The 24971-nt window shown below is 33.2% G+C and overlaps 1 protein-coding gene across 2 annotated transcripts in view; it reads left to right on the forward strand.

Moving 5' to 3' along the window:
• LOC113230714 overlaps positions 1-24971 on the forward strand; it is a 128095-nt gene that overhangs the window by 73101 nt on the left and 30023 nt on the right. Inside the window, exon 1 of one of the 2 annotated variants that reach the window (XM_026464765.1) lies at positions 1969-2090. The exons of the other annotated variant lie outside the window; for it this stretch is intronic. The gene's annotated coding sequence lies outside the window, so the exon portion shown is untranslated. Of the gene's footprint in view, positions 1-1968; positions 2091-24971 lie in introns of those variants that run through there. 2 annotated transcript variants of the gene reach the window in all.

Genomic DNA, 24971 nt, shown 5'->3' on the forward strand with positions numbered 1-24971 from the left:
ATTACATTAAAATCTATTATGATGCCAAACTCATTACAATTTTACTGTCCTATTTCATTACATAAGTTACATTACATCGTGTCAAACTACTTTGTTCGAATTGTAATGCTCATGTTTATTCATATCATCATTTATTTAAAGTTCAAATTTACACTTTGAAACATTGACAATTTATAACACTCTTCATTTCAAAAAGAAACTAATCATAGTTTCATGAAACATAATAAAATTTTATTTTATCGTCACAATACTTAACTTCAGTATTCCGAGTACCATATACATAATAAAATTCTCACGTGTATTATCTTTCAATTTTCTAGACCATTTTGGTATAGACCTACATTCAGAATATTGTAATCGAATCGCAGTAATTAAAAATCTACCGTAACTATTCAGATTTAAGGTCACAGTGAATGTGAAGGTCACGTCGAACTGACGTTTTACCGATTTAAAAAGTTTGTCAATGGACTATGTTCTCCCATTTGCTGCTAAACTTGAATGAATCCGAAGCTTAAAAATATACTATCTACTCCCTCAATTATTTGTTTTTTTTCCGCGCATCGACCAGGGCCCCAAATCTACTTTTTGTGGTCATTGTAATTTCGTTGAGACTCTACTGCTTAGAGGATGGAAAAAAATAAAAGAACTCTACTGATACGTTTTTAATTTTATTTAAACACTTTGTTGTACCACAAAGTAAAAATTTTTAGGAAAAAATTGAAATATTTGTGTACAAAGGCGAGCTTATCCCATAAAGAGATTTCTTCCAAATAAATAAATAAAATATTTCATAAGGTCTAACATGAGAAGTCTGAACAATCCCCAAACTTCAAAAGGGCACCCTTGAAAGCTGGATCCGAAGGCGACCGTCTGACTTCGACGAGGAGAAGGTTCCACATATGTCATATATTTTAAAATTTATTTTAGTACAAACAGTCGTTACAAATATGTATTAATACATAAAAAAAATTAAGTAAGTATTCTATAGACAATGAGTACCGAATATTAACACTTATATAGTAATAACATAGACCATTAGGGCTTAAATATATAAAATAAAAACAAAAAAATAAACGCATTTTTGAACCAAAAACGAAGGGTTAAGTCATGTGAACTCGCGACCATAGATACTAACTAGGCCGCTAAGCCGTATCATTACTACTATATAGTTTGTACTGACAACTCACCATAACAAAAAAGAAGTAATTTCATAAAAATAAATTAATTTAACATCATAACATTCAATTCTTAGGTGTTCGCAATTGTTACACATAGAAAATGAAACTATTTTTTTGTATCTAAATAGCGTTTTTTTTTTCAAACAGACCAACGTTTCATGTCCTTAAAGGTCCCATGGTCAGTCAAAAAAAAACAAATATACGCGATTCAGATTCGACAAAATAGTTTCATTTCCTATCATGACATTCATTACAATCAATATTACCAACCAAAACATTATAATTTACATTTGGTAATAGTACGTTGACTACGTATAACGGATACCTCGTAAACAAACATGGTTCACAGCACCCAGTGAGAGTGAAAATAAAACGCGGGAATATCATCTAGTTATCTGTAAATCAAATCAGGCATTGCTGTCAAATGTCAGTTCATGAGTGTATATTAAAAAAAAAATTGAAACGTTTGCAAATACGCATTAATTATTGTGGCTATATACTAAAGATGATACGATAAGTCTGCGGCGACCTTTGAATATTAAAAAGTTTCAAAACATTAGAAAGTGACTGCCAAAAATTTCGAATAAGAAAAAATAACAATTAACCTGATTCAACCGATATTTGAATAATTCAGTGACCCGGCTGTGGTCTATCCGGAATCGAACGATATGTCTTCGAGGGCGGGTCGGGTCGCTCTAAGCTCAGTAGGAAGTTTATGTTCTATAGTTGATCAGTCTGCAGTTGATGCGAGCGCTCGACGCGCGTTACGTTTCGCGCGGAAATTGAAAATCGCCCGGAAAACTGACGAGTTTTGCGAATGATGTGTTTTGTTTTTTTGTGAATGAAACGAACGGTCTCTTGGATTGAATTTCAATTTCGAATTATTGTTGGATGAATTAAAATATATGCTCGGTAAGTTTTTCATATTATATATATTTATTTTTTTTTAGGAAAATTGAAATCATAAACTATAAATAAAAATAAATATATTTTTGTAATTTTTTCTAAAAGGTATTTTGATAAAAAGGAAAGGATCGAAAATCACAAGCAACTACAATTTCATAATTGCAAACGCCAAAGGGCAACAAGTTAAATTTACATTTGCATTTTTTGTAATCATTAAGATCAGAAGAAGAATTATTTAAAGAGCAATTTCAATCTAAACAATCCATCAAACTTATACAATGTCTATCATAGATTTAATACCATCTGTCACTTTCAAATCAGCAGTAAGTACGATTTCGAGACAAATAGATGTTGGGGTGATTTCGCATTAATCTTTGACTGTATAAGTTTCTTTTATTTTCAACACTTGGGTAATGATTATGTAGAGTTAATTTTCGAAATGAAAGCACATTTATTTACTTTACATATTAAGCTATTTAAATGTAAGTTTCATTACAGATTTGTATTACATTAATTTGCTCTAAAAAATCAAAGAAAGATTAGTACCATAAATCTGAGTAAGTAAGGAACGTTTAAGTCCTTTAGTAAATGTAAATTCAATTGTTGTGTCTCCGCTAATAAAGCGGGTTTTAAATTTGTAGCAGAAAAATAGCGGATTTTTATAGTTATAGTTTTTAATTAGTTTTTGATTTCTTAAATATTTGTTAGGAAAAAATGGTAGCAGTGTTTCTTAAAAAAATAAATACTAATAATAAAATAAAATGACCTAATGCGGGTTGTTACTTTATAGAGACTGAACATTTTACAGAATTTAGAGTTATTTTTATGATACCATATAACGGGACGAACAAGTCATGTGCTTGGTCATATTAAGTAATGTGTAGCCTGCTGGTAGGTAGCACGCCTGTCCATAACAGTTGCAGTACTACGTAGAGCTTTAAATCGCAAACATCTGAAAGCTACTAGAGTTTAGAGAATTACATGAATATTCTCTCATATGCAAGTTTCTTTATGATTTTCTCTTGCAGCATTTAAAGTGAATCGCACTGCTAATACAATAGTGTATTAACTCAAAAAATGAATTTAGTCAGTACAGTCCAGAAATGGTATAATCTTGAGTTTCACAAATTTTTAATAAATACTATTGTAATAGTAGTGCTAAATGATGACTTAAAAAATAATTATGTTTACTAAATTATTCAATAAGACACAATGGTACATCCTTAACTGGATTCGAACTCTGTACTTTCTAGATAGAAGAGAAGTGTTCTCAAAAGGCAGTAACTGCAGTTATGTGTCAAAATCATTTTATGAGACTATAATGGACAGTGAAATATGCTTACACGCAATATGAGCATTGTTAATAATCGATCTTTTCTACAAGGTGTAACAATAATACTTTAGGATAATAATATTTTTAAGTAACTTTTATAATGTAGAAGCAACTATTTTATATATACATATGGCATTTTTTTAATGTGGTAAAGTTTTTTATATGTATGAAAAAGTTTTTATATATTTTGAAGGAGCTTAGTAGCTAAACGGGGACATTACAATTTAGTTCTTACTTGTTCCGACAGGTTTACCCATAAAACCAATAAAAGTAGTTTAACAAGGTATTAATGGCGCTCACCTTAATTCCTTTAGAATTGGGATTTATCGAGAAACCTAACTATCAATGGTATTGAGTGAGCCTGCGGTAGCACTTAATAACAATTAGCAAAGGCGCTTTTTAATAAAAATTGTTTCAATTCATCTTTGTGACGGGTTTGCATATGCTTTTTTTATCCTGTATAGTCGAAGGTAAGGTGTCGGGGAATGCCTACCAGTATTTTCTCAAAAATAGTTACATGGTTTTATGGGTTAAAACATATTATAAGCAACTATTTTTAATGGAAATTTGGTATCTATCGAGTTCTTAGGTTTTCGCGATTATTCCACATTTGAAAATTGGAAATGAACATTTGAAATTAAACTATTTGTTTGTATCTAAACCGCATATATTTGTATTTTCAAACAAACCAACGTTTCGGGTCCTTTACAGGCCCTATGGTCACGGCTGACTGAAGTGGGAAAATCATTAACCAGTTATGTCTAACTTCCTAAGTCCCCATGTACATCAGAATGTATATGTAATGTAATAATTCAGAAACAGATAAAATTATTCCTATGATCACTTAAACGCCCAGTGACCATTATGATGAAAAGATCGCATTCAAATTAAATGTCAATAGAGCATCTAGAGAAATACATTTTTCATACAAAACTCAGGGCATACTTGGTCGGGCCTAAAGAATATAATTGTATTTAATATATTTTACTTGGGCATTTAACGCTTTTCGTAGTGTAGGTTGGTGGATCTTAGGAGGCTAATATTAACGCAAACCACCCTAGTGACCAAAATGTTGTTCTGTTTTAAAAAACAAATAAGAAAAACTTCATTTCTATTTCGATTTGCAGTTAAAAGTAACGAGGAGTATGAAGACTTTCTTAACCCAGATTATTATTGCGTTTTTTGGTGCAGCCTGTATGTTAAGCAAGTTACATTACATTGCGATTATTTTTAATGGATACAACTCTTGACACAGACCCACAATTCTTTGCATGACACAAAGTAAGAGTCTTACAAATTCAATAACACTGACAGTAGTTTCATTAACTGTATTGTACCCACTCATGGAGGTATGTAATGCAGCTAAGCACAGATTTTTGTCAAGTACTGCCACCTTACTTATTTCTGCCGCCAAGCAGTAATGTGAGCATTACTGCGTCCCGGTTTATAAGGGTGCAGGTGAAATTACAAGCACATGGGACTTGTCAACTTATGTCTCAGGGTGAAGGGCACAGTTACAATGCCCCTCAGATCTTTGTTGTTTATGATCTATGTTCTGAGTAGCAACTGTCATGGACAGGGTGTCGCTTACCACAAGGCGCACGACTTGTTCGTCCCATCACTTGGTTTCATAAAAAAGAAAAACAGCGTCGCCTGTTAGTGATTGTGTGTGATTTGGTAACTTTTCATGACGAAAATAAAAGTGTTGTATTAAATATAGTAAACATAAATGTTTATAGTTGGTTGTTTATTTTGTAATAACGCACACACTCAACATAGCCCCACACTAGGGAAACCCTGTGTCCTGGTGACATGGACACACACATAGTCAACCACAAATTACAACCAAAGTCACAAGAAAAATAAATGTAGGCCATATAAATATTTTTCCCGACCCAGGAATCGAACCTGGTACCTCTGCGTGGCAGTCCGGCAGGGTAACTGATTGGCAGGCAGTTAAATTAGATAAATTTTATTATACCTCTTTTGGATGCTATGTTACTTTAATAATACTATTTAACCAAGAGCCGAAAAGTTTCGCTTTAACAAAATCGGTAAAAACAAACAGTAGTCCAGTTGTTTTTATGTACTTAAGAAAATGTAAACAATCTTGAGATGTCTATTTAATAAAAAAAATATATGTATAAAACATTGACTATGATTTTTACTTGCCTTGAAGGTAACACCGTCTGTGGCACCGTCTTGTTGAAACCACATGTTATATCATCAATAATAAATAGGCCATAATTGAGTTGTTAACATCTCTCGATAGCGTAATCCATTAACCGTAATGGCATTTCCAGCCGAATTTTCGAAAAAAAAAAACGGCCCAATATCAACGGCGCAAGTCACACAGCCACCGAAACAATGAATTTATTGCAATAGATTTAAAATCGCTGGATTCTTTTTTATGGGATTATGTTAAAGACAGAGCCAATTTTTACTACAATAAAAATTTCAATCATTGTCATCTAAATTTATTGTTTTATTTTGATTTAGAAAACAAAGTTCATGTTGAAAAACCCTTTAGTTCCGTTTTCGTATCCAAGTCGAGTTTTAGAGTCAGATTCTTAGGTAGGTATACTTACCAAATTTCAAGTCGATCGGACAAGTAGAGATAAAATAAATGTTCATTTTACGACTGAGATCCCTACACTGAGAAAAAAGGTGATGATATTTAAGTAGCCGATGAAGGCTTCAAACTTATAAGTTCCCTCTTTTTGTATTGGGGGTTAATAAGTACTTAAATAGTAAAAACTACGTAAGTCCAAAAGAAGTTTTTAAATTATTCAAAAGGTACAGGCAAGAATATATTATTATTATGTAGTGAGTAACTGAAATTTTGTATCACAAAACTGTCACTTACTAAAAGTAAATTATCCCATGATTTAAAGTTTTTAATTCAAAAGTAATTATAAGCAATTGAGTAAGTGCTTAATCCACTCACACTATGTGATTGACTTATAATTGTCACTCGCTATTATTATCTGTAGTGATGTCGGAGTAGCAGTTACTAACAATAGTGTTAGTTTTTTCATTCAATAATAATCAACAATGTTTTTAATGTTAGTTTGTTTCGTTTTTCAAACATCATAGCAGTAAATAAATAAAAAAGACATAAGGTGTCCATAAGATTTTGGTACTGTTGGCTTCCTAGAGAAACACGGAGTTTCTGACGCAGTTTTCATTAATTTGAAAATGTTAAAAAAAATATATTTTTACTAAAATAGTTAGAGACACCGTCGTCTCATCCGTAGAACAAAGACCTATGTGCAAGACTGCTTATTCTCACGACATTGTACATGTTCGCTGTTCTGGGCTGTGATATGATCGACCTTTGATCGATTTTATATTTCCGAAACAAAATAATACATAAATTTCTAAACACCTAGGGCTAGGCCTTATTTTGTAAAACGAGATTATGTATTTATCCTATTTTCGTCGTATAATCACATCCCACTCTGTTCTTCGGATGATTCGACGTGTGTCTCTAGGATGCGTAACGGATGAATATTTATTATAGTAATAATAAATGATAGTTGTCATACTACTGCCACTAACCACACTCACTAGGTTTTATTTTTGGTACTATTAATTTCAGAGCAACGAAACTCTGGGGCACTGGCCAGAATACCCAGAGCAGCACCAATTTAGAATAGTTCGATTCCGCCACACAGGACTAACCGCTAGGCCACCAACGTCGTCCGTATAATACGTACGCATGAGATTCACTATCTAGAGGTATACTGATTTAATACAGTGATTGAATGGAAAGCCATATAATATTGAAAATTTTACAGGTATTCTTGAATACAAATATCAAAAATTTGCATTCAAATTGTATTGGTATCTTTGCTATAATCATATTGCGAAGCTTGAAATATTTCAAGTGAAAGTTTTAATCTAAAATTCAAAACTAAATTAACCTCTTGATAACCTTTGTATAGTGGAATATAAAATTTTCCTATACAAGGTCGTATTCCTATGTATCCTTACGTATAGAGAAAAAACTTTATATGTCAAATGTTTCCGTAATATCGTATTCTAAATAGGGCTTTGAAATTTGAAATAACTATAAGTTATCGGAATTGAAACTATTTTTCCGGATTTTAATTGCGTATATTTGTTTTTTCAAACAAACCGACGTTTCGACCCTTTACAGGTCCCACAGTCACGGTTGACTGAGGTGGTACAGTCTTCAACCCGTTATGTCTAATATTGATACAAACCACCCTTTTTTTTCACTATAGTTATAATAGTTATTAATTAAATACCTTACTTTTAATTTTACAAAAAAAAAATCCAATTTACGCTATATTCAGTTTTACAAATTATTTTATTGAATGAATTTTTATTAAGTTCAATTTATTATTAATTAATAATAGAAATTAGAATAAACTGAAACATATTAATTAGTACTGCAGTCTTATGTCTGTTTGGGATTTTTCATTAGAGGAAATACTGTATCCCAAAGGTGGTACGGAGAAACTATCTTCCCTGTTGAAATTAGGATGTTTTTTTATTTCAATAGCTTCTCGCAGCATCCTAGGTAGATAACGGACTACTTTTGCAAGGACCTGGTGTTTGTTAAACTTCATTGAATGTGTAGGTTTATCCATGACATGCTCGCAGACTGCAGATTTGTTTACGCGACGGTGTTTGACATCAGCTGTATGTTCTTTGACGCGGGTACAAATACTTCCCTTCGTTTGACCAATATAAGAGAGACTGCACTCACAGTCAAGCTTGTAAACTCCTGAATCTTGTAAGGTGATGCTACATTTGACGGGTCTCAGGAACTGAGAAATCTTCCTCAGGGGCTTGAAATAGGTCTTGATAGATGCACGCCTGAGGGCTCTTCCGATCTTGTCTGTAACACCTCTCACGTAAGGTAAGATGGCAGGTCTTCGCTTGACTGTTGGTGGTTTCACACGGGGCCTGCGGCATTGGCGTGGCATCTTCAACTTATTCGCATGTAGGACTTGCTTTGTATGCTGAAGTTTCCCTGCCAGATGATTACTGTCGCAGACACCATGTGCTCTCTGAAACAAAGATTTTGATGGTGATGGGAATTACCATTGAGATACCTATCAGTATGGGTTTTCTTTCGAAATACAGTATGGCGTAAGGTGTTATTAGGATTTCTTTTAATTAAAACATCTAAGAAAGCTAAAGTACCACAATTCTCTTGTTCTATAGTAAATTGGATCTTAGTACTAAAAGAATTAAGATAGTCCAAGAAAGAAGGTATCCTATCTTTAGGTAATATTGTGAAAGTATCATCAACGTACCGTTTGAAAAGGGTAAAACTCACTCCTCGAAGTCTTCCATGAAAATATCGGCAACAACGGGAGATACCGGAGAGCCCATCGCTATACCGTCAATTTGTAGGTAGAATTCATTATTCCACAATAGACAGCCTGATGTTAGGCAGTGTTCTAATAATTCTGCATATTCAATGTACATATTATGTTCCCTTAGCTTTCTTCGTACAATTTCAATGCAGTCTTTTACTGGTAGGTTGGTAAACAGCGACTGAACATCAAAACTGACCATAGTGTCATCATCAGTTAACCGTAGATCTTTGATTCCACTGATAAAATGGTATGTATCCTTCACATGTGAAAATACTTTTGCAACTCTAAATCAAAAGTTTGCAATCATCTAACACTGATTTTTTGCCTAGTAGAATGAATATCATGACCTTTTTCAAAAGACGATTAAGGTTACTATTTTTTTAAATAATAACAGTAATAATAGCATCATACCCAACACTATCGTTGAGAAAGGGGATCCAATTTTTTGCACAATAAACTGTGCAGCCTGTTGACTGTTGCCACCATAATTCTATTATCATGTTTTTATTCGCAATTCTCAGCTGTCAGTTATCTGTTCCCTATATCAACGGCTTTAATGTCTTTTGGAGCTTTGTATGTAGGTACTTGGTACAGTTAAAAGTATTAGTTCTAACATTTTTATCATCTAATTGATGTTTTCACCGAGTTCTAAGGTTTTCGCAATTATTACATATAAGAAATGAAACTATTTCTTCGGATTTAAATCGTGTATATTTGTCCCACAGTCACGGTTGACTATCTTTATCCATATATCAGGCAGTAAGCCGTGATCATGGGACCGTAAAGGACACGAAACGTTGGTTTTTATAAAAATAATAAATACTTATACACGATTTATATCCGAAAAACTTGTTCCATTTGCTAATAGTTTTTTTTACATAGGTTTTTAAGTAGCAACTAATTCAAATCAGCTTTCTGGACACTGGGTCGTCCAGAACTCTACTCAATGCTCAAGTCAGGATTTGAGCAGACTTGAGTATGATATCAAGCACTGGAAATACGACCCTAAGGGCAATGCCTTGAGTATGATTTTCAGTGTTCACTGCAATACTCAAGTCCTGACTTGAGTATTGAGTAGAGTTCTGGAATACGACCCTAAAAATACTGGCAGCTTTCTCTCTCTCCCAATAGAAATTTAGCTATCGAAAAGCACTCTGAGCGCACGATGCCCTTAGGCGTGGCCCTTCATTGAATTTATAAATTATAACTTGGGCGATTAAAGATAGAAAACTGCTTTTTTTTCTGTTTTCAACATTAATGCCATGTAAAAATTCATATTTATTCGTGAAATTTCACTAAAATGATTAAATAGATACGCATATATAAGAATGAGGAACTCATATTAATCAGGTACTTGTATATATTTAAAAATAAATCTGACATCCCAATTTAATTATACACATTTTTATCAGGTAAATATTACAATAAGTAGAAAGGAAATAATAACGTTATTTTTGCTTAAACTAAAGTACAGTAGTTTGAGGAATTATATTATTGTACATAATTTCTGCCCTTTTCATAAACAACGCATTTCGTCGGGGATAGTGCAAATCCGCGTATGTAGTATTGATAAAAGGTGCGTATCTGTACTAAAACAAATTTTACAGGAGAGGGATGTAACTTATTATTTTGTTATTTCAATGGCTACGACTTTCATTTTTGCCGAGTAGGCATTAATTTGTGTTGTCTACGGACTGATGATAATAGATTCCCGTAAATCACGCTAATTTGGTTACCACGACATTTACGCGGATTTAATTTGACCAGTATATTACCGAAATGGAAATTCATAATCAAATGCTAGTTGCGCGTAATTGTACTATCCCAGACGAATTGCATTTTGGTAACTGTCGAGATATTGGCACCTAAAGTTTTTTTTCTTTGAAAAATGTTCAGTACGCTTTTGCTTAGTAATAAAACTGAAACTAAATAAAATATTAAAAAAAACCGCTTATAGAGGCTTGTAGAGCTGGTTTCGCTGATTTGTGACTTTATTATACCAAGTAGGATATTATGCTATAATATAAGGAATCGTTTTTTAGGTTTTTCTTACATATATAGTTAGTTTATTTATGAAATTTTCATTGTATTTTAATAAGCCATTTTTTTAAATTTAATTTTTTCTTTTAACTTGGGTAGTACAAAAAGAAATTATAAAAAAATATTACTTTTAATACTTGACTTATGAAAAGTTGGAAACTCCATGCCATCTGTGAGAAATCTTTCTAAGTTTCTCTACTCTTTTTTCAATTTTTTTTTGAGTAGTTAGGTTAGTTAGTTATATACCTTAATATGTATCCACTGTTTGTTACGATTTTGACCACTCGGGACTGATGAATACAAATAAAACCTTGGTTATTTGTTAAGTAGTTTCATTTATTTTAGATATATCTATCTCGACACGTACTTCGAGTTTTTACCACATTGACAACTTACAAACTACAGGCTAAAAAAAGTTATGTAGATTAATTAAAAATAATATCTTAGAATGGACGGACAGTGGTCCACAACACCGGAACAAGGTTGAATTCAAATGTAGGTCTCAAAATAAGAAACAATAAATTAACTTGGTAATTTTAAAGGGAAATCAAAGACTTTCGTTTTCATAACGATTGGCTATAAAGCCACAAGTTGCCGAGCAGAAAGGCGTTTTATGAAATTGGATTAGGCCAAAGAAAATATTTTATTAAGATGATCATACTCCTTTTTACAGTTGAGTAACCACACTGGTACTCTTTTCAAGTTCCAAATAGACAACTACAGTATTAGTTCGTATTATATTACACATTAAGATTTAGGATTTTTTTAAATTGGCACAGTTTTAGAATCTTAAATATATATTTTTTCTGTTTTTCATTGGGATGTTTATTGCCTAATTATCATTAATTGCCACAATGTTTTGTATTACTAACATAAGTGTTAGAAATTACTTGTCTCTCGCTTACACGTCATATTCATACAGATATTAAAAAGTGGACGAAGATACATAAATCTATTTTTTATGAAATATGTTTAGCTGCCTCTGTGGTCGAACGGTTGTGTGATCTACATTTATTTCTCTCATGCTTTTGGGTGTCCTTTGTGGTAGTCTATGTGTATGTCCATGGCACCCGCGATACAGGGTTTCTCTAATGCGAGTTTGTGCGTTATTAATATCGATGGTCGGAAAAGGATGTTCCATATATATACATGTATAGATATATAGCTACAAGGATCGACATAGAGTTCCTAAAACCACCAGCTAATAATTATATATCTTATTCGAAATTCCGGAAATGGTTTTACTGCATCGTAGAACACAACTACTGCCCTAGGAGGTCGATGTTAGATTTTAATGCAATTCTAATGCTATGTAAAAAATGCAGTAGATAATTGACCCTTTACCAAAGCAGAGACTAAAAAAGTAATGAAAATAGTCACTCTCTGACCCTCTCTAGCTTTAGGTATCGCACCATTGCCGGAACCCCGCATATTGACGGAACGGCAACAAGGCTGTCAAGGAAGTGCCTCGCAGGCACTCACAGGTACTCGCTGGAAACCCGGAATTTGAAAAATTAAATGATATGTAGTGGATTTAACAAATCTATGTCGCGCCTTGTAGCTATGTCTATACATGTGTTTATATATGTGGAACACCTTTTTCCGAACATTGATTATTAAGTATAAAGTATCTAGTACAATTTTACTTCTCTAATACATTGGTGTCGCCTAATGGAAATTTAAATTTGTCAAAGTGCCATCTGATGCTGGTACAACTAAATAAGACATTATTTTTTAACCAAAAAGGCTATTATTTTTTTCTAAAATTTAGTATTCAATTGCATTGGTGATATAAATTGCCATCATATTTAACATCTCACTTCTATGCTGCTGTGTGTGGGTTTCTTAAAAAGAGCTAAGCGTTGAATTATTTATTTGTTTATTTGCAAACTTTACAGCTTTTTAATTTTCGTTTACAATCATAATAATATACGTATATAGCCAATAACAAAGTTTGTCATATTACATTTTAATTATAGCGTTACTTTATCTAGCGTTAATCTATAGCCTAATCGAAAAACAAACATGTTGAAAATTTACATTAAGTTCTTAAATTAATGGTAATCTACATATTATTAAATTATTACATACAAATATAACATTATTATTATATAAATTATAAAGGTGTAAGTGTAAGTATGTTTTAGTGTTGTGTGTGTTTGTGTGTGTATTAATAATCATCATCATTTATCATTAACAATTCGGAAGAGGCATCTGTCTTAAAAGTACACGGCTGATTGTGTAAACCAGCTTCGAGGTTTGAAAGCTAAACATGAAATGCAATAAATGGATATATCATGTAAATTATGTGTCAAATCGATATGTAAAAGCGAATAACGTATGAATGCAAATTTCAGCACAGATATTTTAGAAAGATCAAATATAATATATCACCAGTGTACAATTGACATACTTATTATACTTCCGACGTCTTTTTCCAAATCAGTGGTTCTTATGTAGTCATTAAAAAGTCCATACAACCTCAAACGGTTTGATTGAACTTTGGTTGATTCCGCATAGCTGTGAAAATGTTGAATCAAACACTTTGGGAAACATATATAGTAAAATTGAGGATATATACTGATTACAATGCGGTTTGGAAACACGATTCCTAAAAATTTTCACGGCAGAAAAAAAAACACAAACTTATCTCGAAATTTCACAACAAAACCGCTGCATTCAATAGGTACTTTACATATACCAATTTTTTTTATATCAACTGAACTAAATAGAACATGTATAGTATGCGATATACAATTTTCAAATGGTTTTAATTTCGTTTAAAAAAATTCTGAAATAAAGCAGCGTCTCTACCGCTCAACTTAAACCGTTAGTACGGGAAAAATGTGAATTTATGCTGAGGTAGTATCCACATCATTAATATAAAGAAATTTAGAAAAGAAAGAAACCTTTTCTCGAAAAGCTTTTGGAAATTTATACACTGCCCTCGAAAAAAGAAATGCACAAGTATCAAATTCGAAATTCGAAGATAAATGACATTTTCTAGGCTGTTGTTATAAAAAGAATAGTTATGTATATTAAGTAGTTTATTTATGTTAAATATACATAAGACATATGTTACATAGAAACTTTCATTGCATTTTAAATAGCCATTTAATAGAAAACTTTAGTTTTCTCTTTTAACTTAGTCTACATCTTATATTATCGATGACATACACTACGACGTACACAATATTATTGCGGCCCAGAAGTAATTGCCGCTGCCCGCGTCACTTGTAGTAGCCGCCACGCTGAAGAGTGGCACATGTTTGACATCGTGACGAAAGAATTTACCAATCAGCGTAACGTAGTCGCCGATTGTTGCCCAGGGTGCACAGACGTACAGAGGACAAGAATAGTACGCCATTACGAAGAGATTCCTATCGTGCACCTCAACTTTTAACTTAGCAAATTAAATATAATATCTATTATTACTTTTAATGTAAAAAAGATACAATTATAGTCAGTTATGTCTTTTCGGTGTTATTTATGAAGTTTTTTTTATAATATCAAGCGGCGCGGCGAACAAGTCATGCGCCTCATGGTAAGCTACGTGCCTGTCCATAAAAGTTGCAGTGCCACTCAGAGCTTTAAATCGCAAAGATCTGAGGCGCACTGACACTGCGCCCGTCACCCTGAGGCATAGACAAGCCCAACGTACCTGTAATTTCACCAGCACTCTTACCCTTCAAAACCGGAACACAGCAATACTGACATTAATGCTTGGTGGCAGAAATATGTAAGGTGACAGGTGACAGTACTGCCCTGGATGAGCTCTTTCACAAGAAGCTCTACTCCTACTAATAATTGAGAAAATACTGCTAGTAATTATTGAGAAATGCGGCATATGAGAAATCTATGAAAGTTTTTCATCACTCAGCCAGGTATATTTACAGCTACCAGATTTCTCACAAATGGAGCTACGGCAAAGAAGTCGTTAAAATCAAAAACGAAGATCAGCAACAAGCACTTATATTCGTAAGGTATGCTGACTCGTTCCATAACTTAGGAGAACGAAAACCCCGGTATGGCGAGGTCGCTTGTTCGAGTCTATTTTTTAATTTTTCTTTGTGTTCGATGATCTTTGTAATAATAATTACAAACCTAAAATTAAAATGATTCCTCTAATTGTTATTGGCCGGAATTGAGATTATTAAATTCATATTTGTTTTCTATTAGGTCTTTTATATCACACATTATAATAATACAAGACTTAGACGTAACTTACATGTTAACTAAAACGAAAATGAACGTTTCATGTCAAATCCAGAGACATTGAATATTTTTCTTTCCGTCGAACTTATAAGTAATATATAATAATGATATTTGGTGTCATCCTTATATGAAAAACAAAATTATCAACTAAACATTCCTTATGAAAAGTGTTAGAAAATCAGAGAAAGTTGTACGAAAATTACCGGTTTACATTTTTTAATCTTTACGTATAATAATATTTTCTCTTTACAAATTACTAAATGACCAAAGACTGTTACTATAATGAAAACTATTAAAAAAGTACTTTTTAACGTCATTAAATTACTATCACAGCAATTTTCATTTTAAGTTTCGGCACTCCTTCGAAAAAAAAATCCATAAAAGCGATAGTGATTTGTTTTTACATTTAAAATGCAAAATATAATTGGTGGTTAGACGTCGGCGTTATATGTAATTAAATCGTCGTAAATCGCTCACTTCCCGTGGTTATTAACGCCTTCACTTATTTACTAACACGCTACAATGTAAAGGCATGTACTAAATGGCTTACATAACATGAATCCTACAGGTTTACGAATTTATTAAGGTATCTTCCCGTAGATCCTTAGTACTTCATTTTTCTTCTATCACACACACACACACACAGAGACACAAAATCATATAGCGTACATGATTTACCGCGGGTTTGCCGCGAGCAGAACGCGTGCGGTTCGCAGTGAGCCGACGATAACCAGGTACTCTATTTATACTCTATCTTTCTAGCGAGTGAAGACTGTTTCACGCGTACACACTAGTACCCCGTTACTGTATCTGTCACGTTCAGAGATGGGCAAACGTCGGGTTTTAACTCTGCGCTTTTTTTTAGTTGCACACAAACACACACACACAAACACACACACACACACACACACACACACACACACACACACACGCACACACACACACACACACACACACACACACACACACCAAAACACTCCAACACACATCACGTAACTTTACATATTTCCATTTCCCATTTTTAAGACTGGCCGTATTTTGCTAGTTTCTTTATTTATTATGTTAACTTTAACTATTTATGTAGCAGTTTTAACCTTACCTACTCTACCACATACTTTTTGTTTTGTTTCCTGGTTTCAAATTTGTTTCGCAAAGGGAGACCTGGTATCTCGTAACATAGCGTTTACCTAGTTTGAGCACCAGTCTTCCACAATAAAATGGATACGCTGTATTTTACTTACATATATCTTTCACTGTGGAATTGAATAAATACATTATGATTATTATTATTACTACTTCTACTATGTAGAGCTCTTTAAAACTACGCAAAAATAATCAACTAATAAGCTGATTCTTTTTAGTAGTTTAAATGGGAAACTAACTAAATAAACTAAGTAAATGTTGATTATTTTAATAGATAAAATCATTTTCCGTCGAGTCTGACCCAATTAAGTTAATCCAGCGTTGCGACCAATTCAAATAATAATTCTATGGCGCTATTGAAAAGGGGTACAAGTAAAAAAAATCCAACTGTACAAGGAGACGCGAAAAATAGATAAAGCTTAATATGATATTAAGCGTTAAGTGTTTTTCGTGTTTCCATGTACGCAATTAGCTAACATCCAGCATTGCGACTAATTCAAATAATAATTCTATGGTGCTAGTGGAAAAGGGGTACAAGTAAAAAAAAGCCAACTGTACAAGGAGACCCGAAAAACAGCTAATACTTAATATGATGTTAAGCGTTAAGTGCTTTTCGCGTTTCCTTGTAAACTTATCGTTTCTGACTTGTACTCCTTTTTATTTGGATATAGAACCTTTGGATATGGAATGCTAAATTTTTTTTTCACAACACCTGAGAAACTTTTTTATTTGTAAATTTGGAGGGAAATGAGCAGATGAGCCACTAGATGGGAGGCGGTCATTCTCGCTCTAGGACATCTGCAACATCAGATGACCTGCGTATGCGTTGACAGCGTTTGATTGCACTGTTGACATGCTTTTTGAAAAACCCCATGTCATAGCACAAAAAACTTTCATTGTAGGAACCTTTAATGAAAGTTGTTCATATTGAAGGTTGGATTGTTAATACTTCAAAAATTTTGAAGATTTTTAGGAGTATAAGGAATAAACAATTCAACAAATACCTAACTCTTTTAATGCCTATCAGTAAAAAGACAAAATAGTTTTTAAAGGGTTTTGAGTTGTTTCGATCTTCGCCATGATGGATAATTTAAAAAAATCTTCCATTGATAAAGTGAACAATTACATGCTCCCTCGAAGTAATAAGGTCACACCTGTAACAAAACAGTTTTCAGGAGAGTCGATCTTCTTAATCAATATCAACTCTCCTGAAAATCCCTTAATATCTTAAACACGAGAGTTATAAAATTTTATATAAATATTGTACATCGTGTTATTTTTATGACTCTCATGATGATCTCATGTGATAAAAGTACTTTTGATGTATGATCACATGTGTCTGTACCATACCAATATATACCAATACCAATTAGCAAACGTCAATTCAAGCGCCATTTTTAAATAGCAACGCAATAACTTGTTTGGATTTGGACCAAAAATTTTTCACCTTATTTCGGATAGGGACGTTGTAGTCGTAGAGCTCCATGTGAAAGAGTTCGCCCAGGGAAGTACTGCCACCTTACCTATTTCTGCCGTCAAGCCATAATGTGAGCAAGATTGCGTTCCGGTTTTGAAGAGCAAGGGTGCTGGTGAAATTACAGGCACATGGGACTTGTCAACTTATGTCTCAGGGTGATGAACGCAATGACAGCACCCCTAAGATCTATGGTACTGCAACTGTTATGGATAGGCGTGTCGCTTACCACCAGGCGTACGACTTATTCGTTCCGTCACTTAGTATTAAAAAAATCAACATTGATATAGTTTTTTTACTCCATATGAAAACTTAACAAGGGTTTCATACCCAAAAGTAGTAAAATAAATCTCTATTTGCGACTGCCTAACCTAACCAGTGTATACACTTGTCAATACTAATTAGACCTCTAACAAAAAGTATCTTCGATGATAAATCCTTCTGAAGAATGATTTGAACATAGCGCAAGCAAAAATGGATAATAAGTACGAGTCAGTGAACAGTAGAACTGTCAATAAGCTACCAAATGGAACTTGAAACATTATAAACACGGGTTTTGTTACAGACACGTTTTTTCCTAAAGTTGCATAAAGATGTAATCGGACAATAGTTCACAAACCTGACTGGCCTGACAGGTTATCTAGTAACTAGAGCACTGAACTAACTGTTTTATAAACTGTTGCACAATGTATTTGCATATGGATGTTTATTTTTTGTATTAGGGTTGTCGGGTAGGTAACGTTAAATGAGGTTATCAGCGCAAAAGTGGTGTTACCCACATTTAATTTCTTTTCCTGCAATATAACGCATCGGCAGCTCTCGTATGGCATTGCTCTACGTGTCGTCGGTCTTTTGATCGTTCATTTCAATATTATTTTCAGGAAAGAGTACATACATGTTCATATCATACTTTTCATCTGAGAAAAATGTGATTAAAATCACGAAAATTTGCAATTAAAGCCAGGATTACAATAAAAAGTAAAACGATATTACAAAGTAAATTTAACAGCAATAAGTCCTAAATAATCGTTTGGGTTACAGAAACCTGATTAATATTCAACGTCTCCATTAATTTTATTAAGTAACTTCTGTAGGAACTTATTAAATAATTCAGAACGGGTATTGTTATTTTAAATGATTTCAAACTTTTAAGTAACTGAATGGTAAGGCTTATTATGGAAGTCACTCTCCCCATATACACAGCAATCCTCATAACGAGTTCACACACACACACACGTGTATAACAGGTGTTGGGTTGGTACTCAACACCTGTAATACACGATTCGAAAACACTTTATTGAAAAGTGAAAACGTGAGCCAAATTGTGATGAAATTTATTATTAAAATTTTATTAATCGTTAACCATATTCGTCCAAATTGATGAGTTGTAAATTAATTCGAGATTTGTTTAGCTGACAGCTGTTATATAATTATGGCAGCTTGACCTTTATATGTCAATGTAAATTTTTACAACTTCCTCCGTCTTCACACATAATCGAGATATGCATCATAATTATGTTTTCTCTCCTTCAAACATTAGAAATTGTGCAATTGATTGAAGGAGAAAGATATATTGCCGGTTTATACAAACTTTTTTTTATTGTTAATATAGAGAAATATATGGTGATTCGACTTTTGCCGTTGCATTAGACTCTCTGGTCTAGTTTTTAAAGCGGTATTTTTTAATTTTTTGTGTTACAGAAATTCTCCGTTAGAATTAATGCACTTTTTCATATGAATGAACTAATTTTGAAAACATTTATGCCACTCCTCCGTGACAATCTCTGAAACATATTTTTCATACTCTTCGACAGCCTCTATGCTCAAAGATGCCCAAATCTCATGGTATGTCACATGCCTGTCTGTTTTGATCATACGGGGCAGCATCGATGTTTTTGTTGTTCACAGCAGTGGACGGGTGACCATCATGAAATTCGTCACTGAGATTCACACGACCGCGTTTGAATTCTGCAAACCAGTCTAAATAGTCCAGTATAAATAGTCGTCTAGCACATTGCTTTATCGCTAAAAGCAGTCTGAAGCCGAGCGAAGCTCCGCTGAACTGTTAAATTACACTTTAAGTCGTAGAAAATCATACTACGAAAAATTTTCACGAGTTAAATGCATGGTGATGTAGACCACCAAATTCTAAAATGACGCCACAATGTAAAAACAAGTGACAGTCAGATGAAACAAACTGTATTCTACAGCCAAAGAGTTCCATTTTTAAATGTTGTAATTTACTTTATAAATATTGTTTATGTAAGTGGCCAGTTCCGGTGACTTATATTGCGCCCTATGTATAAACAATGCTGATTTCAATCTATTCCTATTATTACTCGGATTCTATACACACAGGTGCCTATATTAACATCCGGTGGTCGCCACGTACAAAGTACCACTGTAATAAAGATAATGCAGGGCTAGTTATTACAGGGCTACCGCAAGTAGGCCTCCTCGCTCCACTATCAAGAACGTGATATGAAAACTTTTACTAACAATAAAATCTACTAGTAACATACTTAATGCTAGCGTAAGTTTCTTAAGAAAACCAATTTAATACATAGTGTATGCTTAAACGTAAATTGTTTTGGAAAGCCTTTAATAGTTATGATAATAGACTCTATACATAATATAGTCCCACTGCCCCCTATCACAATAAGTGGGCTCGGGCTGTAATTTAGTCATCCCATTTCTTTGCAGTTGCCACAATAGGTTACCTGACAATATTTTCCTTCACTGAAAAGCTCATGATAAATTTCAAATCAAATTTCGTTCATAAATTCCGAAAACTCTGAGGTGCAAGCCCAGATTCGAACCCACGACCCTCTCGATAGCTCCAATGAACACTACACTAACTGTATTTTTTTTTGTCATTTTCTGTTATTTTTCTAAACAGTCATATTTATTTTCTAGCATTATGCTCCCCGAATTTAATAAAAAAAAATCTTAAAGAGACAAAAAACAAATTTGAAAAAATAAAAACAAGAAAAGGAATTTTGTGAACAAAAAATAAAGTAACAAAATAAAAATGGAACAGGCCCAGAAATTAAGTTGGCGTAGTGTGAACACTATGACGTCTCGAGCAATGAATTGGAGGCCGCTGTGCTTGAGACGTCAAACCTGCGCTGTGCCGGAAATTCATTAAGGTTTTGAAGACAACTGCCTTAAAGCTACTTCCTAACTTGCACTTCACTTATCAGCACGCTTTAGCCACTGAGTTTATACTAAACGCGTATCAATGAACTTTTTTTATCAATTCTGTGGTGAATGATTTAAAAAAACATTTTTTTTTATACCATAGGATATAGTATCATAAACAAAACTTATGGAGGAGAGCGATATGGAACTGTCCCAGAGTCTATTGTGTTGCCAGAAATGTTCACAACATTATCGTAAAAAAATGTTTTAGGAAATGAAACTATTTTTCCGGTTGATGTCCACCGTGACCATGGAACCTGTAAAGGGCCCGAAATGTCGGTTTGTTTGAAGTAACAAATATACGCGATTTAAATCCGGAAAAATAGTTTCATTTCCTATGTGTAACAATCGCGAAAACCTAAAAAACGTTTTATTTTTTGCCAATATTAGCTTTTTTTTTGCACAATAAAATAATTTTTCTGCCGATTACACTTTTAAATTTCACGTTTAGGTAATTTTAATTTGAAGTTTTGTTACCAAACACAAAGAATATATATAATTTTTTCTAATAATATGTGGTGAAAAAATTTGGAGTTTTTTTATTATAATAAAGTTTATTTAAATATTCATTGACAGCTGTGTGTGGTAAAAAAGGTGAATGACCCATTTGTGGGTATCGTCAAGCGTGGCTGTACTAAGGCTACACGCATGGAATTCATCCCGAATACTTTCATAACAAAAGTTTTGGAAAAATAGATAATAGAAAAAAAGATTACATTTGTTACAGGCTACTACAAAATTTGATGCAAAAATGTAGGCCATATGCGCTGCGTAAAATTGGCGTCGGGGTTCCATGTCTAATTAGAAAACGAATTAGAAATACGAACATTTCACACGTTCCACTAGGTAATTGATGCTACAATCAACTCCAAGTATGCAGAAAATCTAGAAATATCATGTTACTTAAGTATAGTTAGTATGTTATAATAAATATGTGTAGTTTATTGCACAACAGTAAATAATATTGTAAATCGTTATCGTTGGTTAATAAGTGAAACCGATTTGTATAGAAAATTCAGGTTTTGATATATTTGTATTAACTTTCTTATGTTATTTTATTAGTCATATTTCTATTAGGATTTTTGTATTAACAAATTCTTTGAAGTATTCTTTTTGTTTTAATTTTTGTAGCAATGTTCAATTAATGTAATTTTGATTAAAATCTTGACCTAATTGTAACACGAAGTGACATCATCATGAAGAGTCACTACACGTGTCCGAATTAGCTTGAGCCACATAGACAACCACAAATAAATGTCGGCCATAGAAATATTTCTCTCATTCCGGGAAACGAAGCCGGGCCCTCTGCGTTGCAGTACAGTATGGTAACTGTTCGCACGCGCAGTTTAAGAACGTAACGTACTCGCCCATTGTTGCCTAGGGTGCGTCAAAGTTTTATTTGTATTATTTTTGATATTGTATATTTTCGAGAACGAATTGTCCATACGCAAAAATGGTTGATCTACATAATAAGGGTGGAAAAACCGTTGAGTTCACATTTCTAAAACTAAAAACATGTAACATTATAATTTAAGCATTACCTATGTAATAGTCTACCGGTGTTAATAAGGATGTTTCGATGAGAAGGATGTTGTTGTTACAATCACGCAATGTTTTTATTGATGTATTACACAATGTAGAGGAATCTCTTTTGAATAAAATTTGTTTAAAAAAATATTTTTCTCAAACATGCTCGAAAATTCACACGGTCCTTAAATGACAAACTTTTCGTATTCGTTTTTTGAAAGTAATGCAAACATTTCCGAGCATATTAGAGAAAACACTATTTAGTATTTAGATTTTTTGTTATACCATCTTATTTTGTATTAATTATTATTGTTTATAGTAGTAACGATCATTTCTTTTGTTGATATTGTAGAAATAGCGATAAAATATGCTAACGATAAACCGGAGTCTTTCGCCTTAGAGTGCAACACTTACCGATCATTAATTTGGTTGCTTGAGCCGGTCAAAGAGCGAAAAATACGGTATGTGTCGCGCTTTAGTTTGGACGACAGCGATGGTCGATGACTGTTCATATTTTTACATGATGCACAACACGGACTGAGAATGATCTAATTGATTTGTATTTTGTTTATTTGTACTCGTGTTTGTTTTTGTCTCTTTACTTTCTTCCTGTGTGTGGCTGAGGTAATGTTTGTATCAACAAATCTGTTTATATTTAAGAAAAAGAAGTTCGATTCAAAGAACAAATTCAAATTAATTGATCATTTTGAATGTGGTAACTACTACAACTAGAATGCAGTTTCATACATTTTGCCATTTCATTAGAGAAAAAGAATAAGCAACATGCTTTGTGACTCCTATGTAATTTTTCACAATAAATTTACTGGGTTGGTCAAAAAATCAGTGCGGTATAGTATATCCATACGTCATTGATTAAAATTATCAAATTTTAACCAATGATGTATAGGCCATTTTAGTAGCAGTAGAGCTCCTTACTGCTACTAAAATAGTAGTACTGCCACTTTACCTATTTCTGCCGCAAGAAGCAATGTGAGCATTACTGCGATCTGGTTTTGAAGGGTAAAGGTGCTGGTGAAATCACAGGGGACTTGTCAACTCTTGTCTCAGGGTGACGGGTGCAGTGGCACTACCCCTCAGATCTTTGCGATTTAAAGCTGTGAGTAGCAGCTGCAACTGCTATGCACAGGCGTGTGATACCAGGCGCACGACTTGTCCGTCCCGTCACTATGTATCGTAAAAAAAATGTTGAAAGTCTCTTCAGTCGTGTCCATTCTAAGATATTTGCAAAGACTGAAACAAGTGAAAATCTGATGGGGCTATGTCAGTGGACGATGTAACACAACTCAACCTAAATTCAATAGAGTTTGACGGCTTCGTAAAGATTTGTGTGGTTTAGCATTATCATGATGAAATACGAAACCTCTAAGATCTGGGCGTTTTTCATGAATTTTAAACTTATTATTATTATTTCCTTAACGGCGGCCACTAGATTTGGGCCACTTGGGTGTCAGTTAATATTGACGGAGAAGGCCAATGATTAGGCAGCAGCAATGTATTTATTTTTGGAAGAACCTATTTAACGGTCTGCTGTTGTGGAGAATGAATAAACTTGAGGTACATAAAACAATATTTGACAAACAACAAACTCAAATAAAATTGAAATTTTTAATGCGTACTAAAATATTATTTCTAAAATGACCACAGACAATATAACATTTCATAGGAAAAAACTGCTTTCAAGTTTAATGTTAGATATGGGTAAAAACAACACAACTTTTTAAAGTAGCCCATTATTTTACATTACACTATGACTCATGATATTGACGACACCCGTAAATTGTTTCACTTAAATTCGACCAGTTTAACTTGAATGTTGCCATTATGGACGAAAATTTAAAAATTACGTATTTAATATTCAATTACCGATGAAATGTGATCCTGTTTGTTTTGTAATTAGATGTTTTGCTGTTTTTCCGACACCACTGAATGGAACAGCCCTCCATGGTTAGAGATATATTATCTTTATTACAATGAATACAGAATATTTTTGGAATATACGGAGACGTAGCCACAGGTCTGTTGTTGGCGCTGTACTATTTCAGCTTTCTAATTTGTGATTTCAGTTCAAACGAGAGTTGATATTTAAAAGTGATATAAGGCTCATTTGCTTAATTTTGCTTCTCTATTTCTGGTTATATACTCGATGGACCTAATACATATTTATCAGGGAGTTCGACATTTTCTCATATAGATCATTTATCACTTCTCTTAGTTGACTTTGCGATGCACATTACATAGTTGAAAACATAATGTTTTTACATAATACATATTAATTTACATAGATATTTACGGAAGCATAGAAGCGTTATGATGTGATTGTATAACCTTAAATGATTAATCAGTATTGAGGTCAAAATAATTATTCTGGGTTTTTTGATGTTGCTGTTTCGAAGTTAATGTTCTCGTTTTACTCAGATGGTTTAGACATATGATCTTAATATAAGTACAAATTTATGAGGTATCATCAATTCAAAAAGTTGTTGAGTAATCGTATTAAGTTGATCGGTAGTTTTGCATCAATTTTGATATAGAAACGTAATCCAGTTTCCTAATTAATAGATCCGCAACGAGTGAAG

Source organism: Hyposmocoma kahamanoa, unplaced genomic scaffold (assembly GCF_003589595.1).
Source record: "Hyposmocoma kahamanoa isolate Upper Pololo Valley unplaced genomic scaffold, ASM358959v1 64, whole genome shotgun sequence".
NCBI lineage: Eukaryota > Metazoa > Arthropoda > Insecta > Lepidoptera > Cosmopterigidae > Hyposmocoma > Hyposmocoma kahamanoa.